At 45.9% G+C, this 6,205-nt stretch overlaps 6 non-coding genes across 6 annotated transcripts; 1 reads left to right on the top strand and 5 right to left on the bottom strand.

The window, feature by feature from the left end:
- Positions 1 to 747: 747 nt before the first annotated feature.
- On the bottom strand, positions 748 to 830 carry trnal-cag (transfer RNA leucine (anticodon CAG)). Its single transcript has one exon. It is a non-coding gene; the product is annotated as a tRNA-Leu (tRNA).
- A 156-nt stretch (positions 831 to 986) lies between these two features.
- trnal-cag (transfer RNA leucine (anticodon CAG)) lies at positions 987 to 1,069 on the bottom strand. The gene has a single exon. It is a non-coding gene; the product is annotated as a tRNA-Leu (tRNA).
- A 2,146-nt stretch (positions 1,070 to 3,215) lies between these two features.
- trnal-cag (transfer RNA leucine (anticodon CAG)) lies at positions 3,216 to 3,298 on the bottom strand. The gene has a single exon. It is a non-coding gene; the product is annotated as a tRNA-Leu (tRNA).
- Positions 3,299 to 4,275: 977 nt separating this feature from the next.
- Positions 4,276 to 4,348, bottom strand: trnam-cau (transfer RNA methionine (anticodon CAU)). The gene has a single exon. It is a non-coding gene; the product is annotated as a tRNA-Met (tRNA).
- Positions 4,349 to 4,564: 216 nt separating this feature from the next.
- trnad-guc (transfer RNA aspartic acid (anticodon GUC)) lies at positions 4,565 to 4,636 on the top strand. Its single transcript has one exon. It is a non-coding gene; the product is annotated as a tRNA-Asp (tRNA).
- A 279-nt stretch (positions 4,637 to 4,915) lies between these two features.
- trnag-gcc (transfer RNA glycine (anticodon GCC)) lies at positions 4,916 to 4,986 on the bottom strand. Its single transcript has one exon. It is a non-coding gene; the product is annotated as a tRNA-Gly (tRNA).
- Between the last annotated feature and the right edge of the window lie 1,219 nt (positions 4,987 to 6,205).

Here is a 6,205-nt window from a genome sequence, read left to right as displayed (position 1 = left end):
GAATGTAATATCAGTTTAATGAGTTGTTTTGTAATGGTTGTTGTGTCGCGTGTTTTAACTTAATGAAACGGTGTTGAGCGTTAACTGCAGGTCAGCTGTTAAAGTAAACATTTACCTATAGTTTTATTAGTGTTTTGTGTTTGTTGTATTTTATTTCCATGTATAGGGAGCTGTGTCTGATGATGACCACCAACTTTGTTTTTTGTTTTCTGTAACACAAACTATAGAGCGGGTTACACAGGCGGTGAGGAAATGTGAACATGTATGCTGTATAACACTCTGTCTCTTTCTTCCTTCCTCCTTTTTTCTTCTTCTTCCTCTTCAGATTTGCCGTCGCTACCACTGAGCTTCTCGGTTGCTGAATATGATGGTGGTGGTGGTGGGGGGTTGAAATGTTCATGGGTGTGGCGGGTGGTGGTGCGGGCTCTGCCGCCCGAGGTGATGATGGACGTGACGTGGGTGTGAAGTGGTTCTCACAAAGGGCAGCCAGCTCGTCCGTCTTGTTGGTGAGACAGTTCCTCATAATGATCAAAGGAACCCGAGGGCTTGTACTTCCACCGCTTAGCCTTCACCTCCTCCTCAGCTCCTCAGGTATGGGGTGAACAATGCAGCTTCTGCCTTGAATAAACAAGTTGTCCACCGCTGTGTTGCTGACATTGTTTCCATAAGATATATAAAGTTCTACACAGAAAGTGTAGTGACAAAAAAAATCTGAAAAAACACACAAGAAGTTTTGTGAAAAGTTACTGTCAGAAGTGGGATTCGAACCCACGCCTCCAGGGGAGACTGCGACCTGAACGCAGCGCCTTAGACCGCTCGGCCATCCTGACGTGGTTTCCTGTGCTTTCTGTCTTGTTATATAACTGTTGCGTGAGCAGATGATTCAAACGTTCGAGTCTGTTGTCCGAGAATCGAACCCGCTCCTCCTGGTTGGCCATAAAAAAATCTGCTCTTGCTGTAATGGTGCGCTTTATGTAAAAAGTTACTGTCAGAAGTGGGATTCGAACCCACGCCTCCAGGGGAGACTGCGACCTGAACGCAGCGCCTTAGACCGCTCGGCCATCCTGACATGTTACATTGCTGTGGCAGAGGGAGCTGATTTATTCCTCCCCTCTCTGATCAACCTTCTTCACTATTTTATTTTATTTTAAATTGTGATTATGAAGGTCATAAAACCAGAGCTCTTCTTCTGCAGAGCACCAGCAGCTCATTAACAATGCGCCTGAGTCATGAGAGGAGACGGCTCTGCTGTGCACCCTCCCCCGTTTGTGCCGAACACCGACCCACCCCCGCTGCTACAAGCACACTCCTCTGGGTGGTGGGGCGTCTTAGAGAAGATTGTTTATTCCCAGCTCATGGACTTTTTAAATGAACAAACAATTATTGACATTTTCCAATCAGGTTTTAAAACATTGCACAGCACAGAATCAGCACTTTTAAGGGATTTTAATGCATATTGTTTTTATCTTGTGTGGGCAGTTGAGGTGATGATGGTCGTGATGGGGTGTGAAGTGGGCAATCACTGGCTGTAGGAGCTGGAGTATCAAACCTGTTAAAAAAACAGGTTTAGCTGGTTTGCTCTCATTAAAGAATGTCATATCAGTTTAATGAGTTGTTTTGTAATGGTTGTTGGTTGTTATCGTACCTGTGTCATGTGTTTTAACTGAATGAAACGGTGTTGAGCGTTAACTGCAGGTCAGCTGTTAAAGTAAACATTTACCTATAGTTTTATTAGTGTTTTGTGTTTGTTGTATTTTATTTTCATGTATAGGGGCAGGAGCTGTGTCTGATGACGATCACCAACTTTGTTTTTTCTGTTTTCTATTGAAGTCTATTGATACTTTCTATTGATCTTTCTATTGTCTACATTGTTTTAATTGTGTTGTGTTAGACTTTGGAAACCTTGTGTTTGCTAAATATCGTGCTATTTATAAATAAAGTGGATTGGACTGGTAAAACATCTGCAGCAGTCCATGTTTGCTGTCCAGTCCAACCTGCTGTCCAGAATCAGAAGCAGAAATTGTTTTTGTTACCGCAGCTTTCAAACGGTAAGTGATAGCAAGAAAAACAATAGTAAGAAAGCCAAACTTTAACAATATACCCTATATAGTACCCTATTTTAAACAATATATACACATGTATAAATAACAGCTAAATAGAACCAGTGACAGTAGATTAAAAACCAAGTAACAGTGAACTGTGCAATATGTAAATAAAAGCCTTATAAAGAGCTTAGTGGGAATTTAGTGAGGAGTTGTACAGGCTGATGCTCACAGGTAAGAAAGACTTCTTCCAGCCGAAGTAGCAGCCGCTTAAAAGGTTTCATGATGTGAAATGTTAGTGCTGCTGGTCTGAAGTTGGTGGATGGGGACGGGGGGTTGAACTGTCCGTGATGGGGTGTGAAGTGGGCAATCACTGTCTGTAAGAGCTGGAGTATCAAACCTGTTAAAAAACAGGTTTAGCTGGTTTGCACTCCCAGAACCCCCCTCTTCTGTGCTGCTGCCCTTCCTCTTCTTTTAAAAAGTCTTTTCATTTCATGAACATTAAAGTAGATGAAGACAGTTATCAGACTTCTGGAAATGAAGTCTGCTGCTAGTCCATATGAAGAGACATCAGTTGAAAATATAGTTTCATGATCTGGACTCTACTGGGCTAACACTGTTTCTGACCCCTTTGTTTCCAGGAATGCATTCGTACGTGCTCCCCATGTCTCTGTCTTCAACAGGTCATGGATGGGCTTTGTTAGGTCAGCTTGTTATAAGAGAGTTAAGGGGAAAAAAAAGATGTTTGTTCAGAAGTAACGTGTCCTAGCAAATGGTTACATTCTTGTTTAAGGGCTGGTTAACTGTAAATTGTCTTTTGTAAGTTTATGTGATTACACTTGAAGTTATGTTAGGGATACATGAGGAAACACAGAAGTAGCCATGCTGTTTGATGCACTCCGTTTTCATAAAGGATCTGAAACAGTTACACTTTTGCCTAAAAGGGTGAGATACCTAAAGAGGGAGAAGAAGAATAAAAGTTGTCTTGCAGCATACTGATGGTTGTGTCCCCGAGTACAGAGTATAGCGTTAGTCAAAATAAACACATATTTACTGGAATATCCTCACTGGTTCTTCCCACAATAAACATTTGAACAAGAGTTTAAGCCCAGGACAAAAATGAAAGGTCTGAAAGTATACTGGACAGGCGCTGGAAGTCTGGTAAAAAGTTACTGTCAGAAGTGGGATTCGAACCCACGCCTCCAGGGGAGACTGCGACCTGAACGCAGCGCCTTAGACCGCTCGGCCATCCTGACATGTTGTGCCAGCTGAGCAGAGGGAGCTGGTTGTATCTGCGTTCTCACTCTTCCTGTTGTGTTACGAACATATTTCTGCGACATGAACACGTCAACAACATTCTTCAAGAGCACCACCATCGTCCCGGTTCCAAAGAAGACCTCTCCATCCTCTCTCTGAAGGTGGAGAAGACGAAGGAGATTGTTGTCGACTTCTGGAGAGCCTCCACCCAGCGCTCTCCACTGACTGTGGAGAGAGTGAGCAGCACCAAGTTCCTGGGTGTGCACCTCGCTGAGGACCTCTCCTGGAGCAGCAAAACCGCATCACTGGCCAGGAAAGCTCAGCAGCGCCTCTACTTCCTCCGCAGACTGAGGCCCTGTTTACACGTACACGGGTATTTTTAAAAACGGAGATATTTCCCTTCGTTTGTACCTTGTATGGAGGGAGGGAAATATTCGTTTCTCAACATACCCGGCTATGTGTAAACGTAGCCTGAGAAGAGCCAGAGCACCAGTCCCCATTGTTATGCAATTTTCTATCCTTAGGTTAAAGTCGATCCACCAGGATGAGTTGGGCAGAACATGAGACCGACTGAGGCACTTCTGATGAACTTTGAGAATGTCTCTAATTCTCCTTGTTCAAGCGTCAATAAATAATACAGCATAAGACATCAGAGGCTCCTGAACACTTTCTTCCTTCCTGACCTCACCATTGACCTTTGACATCAGCAATTTCTCCACAACACCTTCTTCCGTGGAACCACCGACAGCATCCTGAACAGCTACATCACTGTGGAAGATCATCGGTGCCGCCCTCCACGACATTTACAGCGCATTTTGGCGTCTGACCCAAAAACCACTCAGCATTGCGGGCGATCCCACAAACCCCAACTACCAATTCTTCAGCCTCCTGCCTTCCAGGACTCGAATTCAATAAAAATAAATTCACAAACTGTGAAATTGTTATTGACAATTCAGGCAAAATGTAACAAAACATATGCCCCGTGTGAGGCTCGAACTCACGACCTTCAGATTATGAGACTGACGCGCTGCCTACTGCGCCAACGAGGCTTCTTTTGCAACCTTAAGAAGACAGGTTTTTACACCAGCCATCAATACCTCGTCTATCTGCGCTGTGTAGTGTGGCAAAAGTGTTTAAGAGCACGTCAGACAACCTGACGTGGTCATCGCTGCAGTGAGATAAACCGTCCCGACACAACACACAGAAGGTCACAGTTTGTGTGTATGAAAACATAAAAAAAGACGCGTGGGAAAAATGCTATCATCTCCTCGTTAGTATAGTGGTGAGTATCCCCGCCTGTCACGCGGGAGACCGGGGTTCGATTCCCCGACGGGGAGTGTACATACCTTTTTTTCCTCCACTTGCAACATCTGAACCTATGCCAAACACTTCTTTAGAGACCACAGCAAGAACCTACCTTCAATAAACAGTTTCTTGATGATACAATATGTGAAACATCTGTTGGATTGGCTGGGAATCGAACCCGCTCCTTCCGCATTGCCATAAAAATTCTCCTTCAAAACAAATGAAGATAGATTCACAAACTGTGAAATTGTTATTAAAAGACCCTGACGTCTATACACACATAGATGGTGTGAAAAGGTGAAAAAGGGTGTTGCATTGGCCGGGAATCGAACCCGGGCCTCCCGCGTGGCAGGCGAGAATTCTACCACTGAACCACCAATGCTCACATGAAGGCATTTTTGGGCGTGGCCATTTTATGCGTTCACGTCCACAGTCAGGACCAACGACTGTGATTTTAAAAAGCAGCATCTGATTCATCATTACATCAAACAGGCCAAAAAATGTAGTACTGAAAGACAGTCTCCAATGCCACCGTAGTCCCAATGCTTCCAAAGTCCCAACTCTGTAGGCCTTCTAGAAAGCTAACTAGCGCTACGGTGATGGGGTCGTGACGAGACAGAATGCTCGACGGCGTACGACGTAGTCGAATTTGAGCCTCCTGCCTCGAAGCGTTGATGAGTTATTACCAAAAAGGTGTTAAACCACAACTACTAGGCCTCGTCAGGTCTAGAACGGCTGACCTCTGACCTCTCCGAAGGACCCACGGGTCTGAAACTCGACACCATGGTCGACCGTCCGCTCCCGATGCGCGGGTGCGGATTTCAGGCCCCTACCTCAAAGCCTTGATGAGTTATCACCAAATAGGTGTTAAACCACAACTATTAGGCCTCGTCAGAAAAAGGTCTCCCAAAGTCTTCCAAAAAAAATTCCCTTTCCTTGTTCACCTCATCACAGACTACACCCCTGTGGTGAATAAACGACCCGTGAAGAGGCGTGTGAAGCAGTGGTCTGAGGAGACCAGTGCTAGGCTCAGAGACTGCTTCGAGACAACGGACTGGGAAGCACTCTGCAGCCCCCACGGCAGTGACATTGACAGCATGACCGACTGCATCACGGATTATATTAACTTCTGTGTGGAGAACACTGTGTCCTCCAAGTTGGTACGGTGTTTTCCCAACAACAAACCCTGGGTGACCCCCGAGATTAAGGCCCTGTTGAATGAGAAGAAGAGGGTCTTCAGATCGGGGGACAAAGAGGAGCTGCGTAGAGTCCAGAGGGAACTCTGGCTGAGGATCAGGAAGGGGAAGGACAGCTACAGGAGGAAACTGGAGAAGCAGATGGAACAGAACAACGCCAGGGACGTCTGGAGAGGACTGCAGACCATCGCAGGCCATGGAAAAGGAGTGGGGAGGAACCCAGTAAGCGGGGACAAGGACTGGGCAGATGAACTGAATCTGTTCTTCAACAGATTTGATTATGCCCCCCCTCCCTCTCTCACTCCCCCTGACCCCTATTCACACCTCCCCTGGCCGGCTCCCCCTCCCCCTGCACTCCTCAGCCTGACACCTTCAACACCTAACCCCCCCCCCCCCCCCCCTTCC

Source organism: Larimichthys crocea, chromosome XIX (assembly GCF_000972845.2).
Source record: "Larimichthys crocea isolate SSNF chromosome XIX, L_crocea_2.0, whole genome shotgun sequence".
NCBI classification, from domain to species: Eukaryota; Metazoa; Chordata; class Actinopteri; family Sciaenidae; genus Larimichthys; species Larimichthys crocea.
The sequence above is the reverse complement of the archived record's forward strand: the minus strand, read 5'-3'. Positions and strand labels throughout refer to the sequence as shown.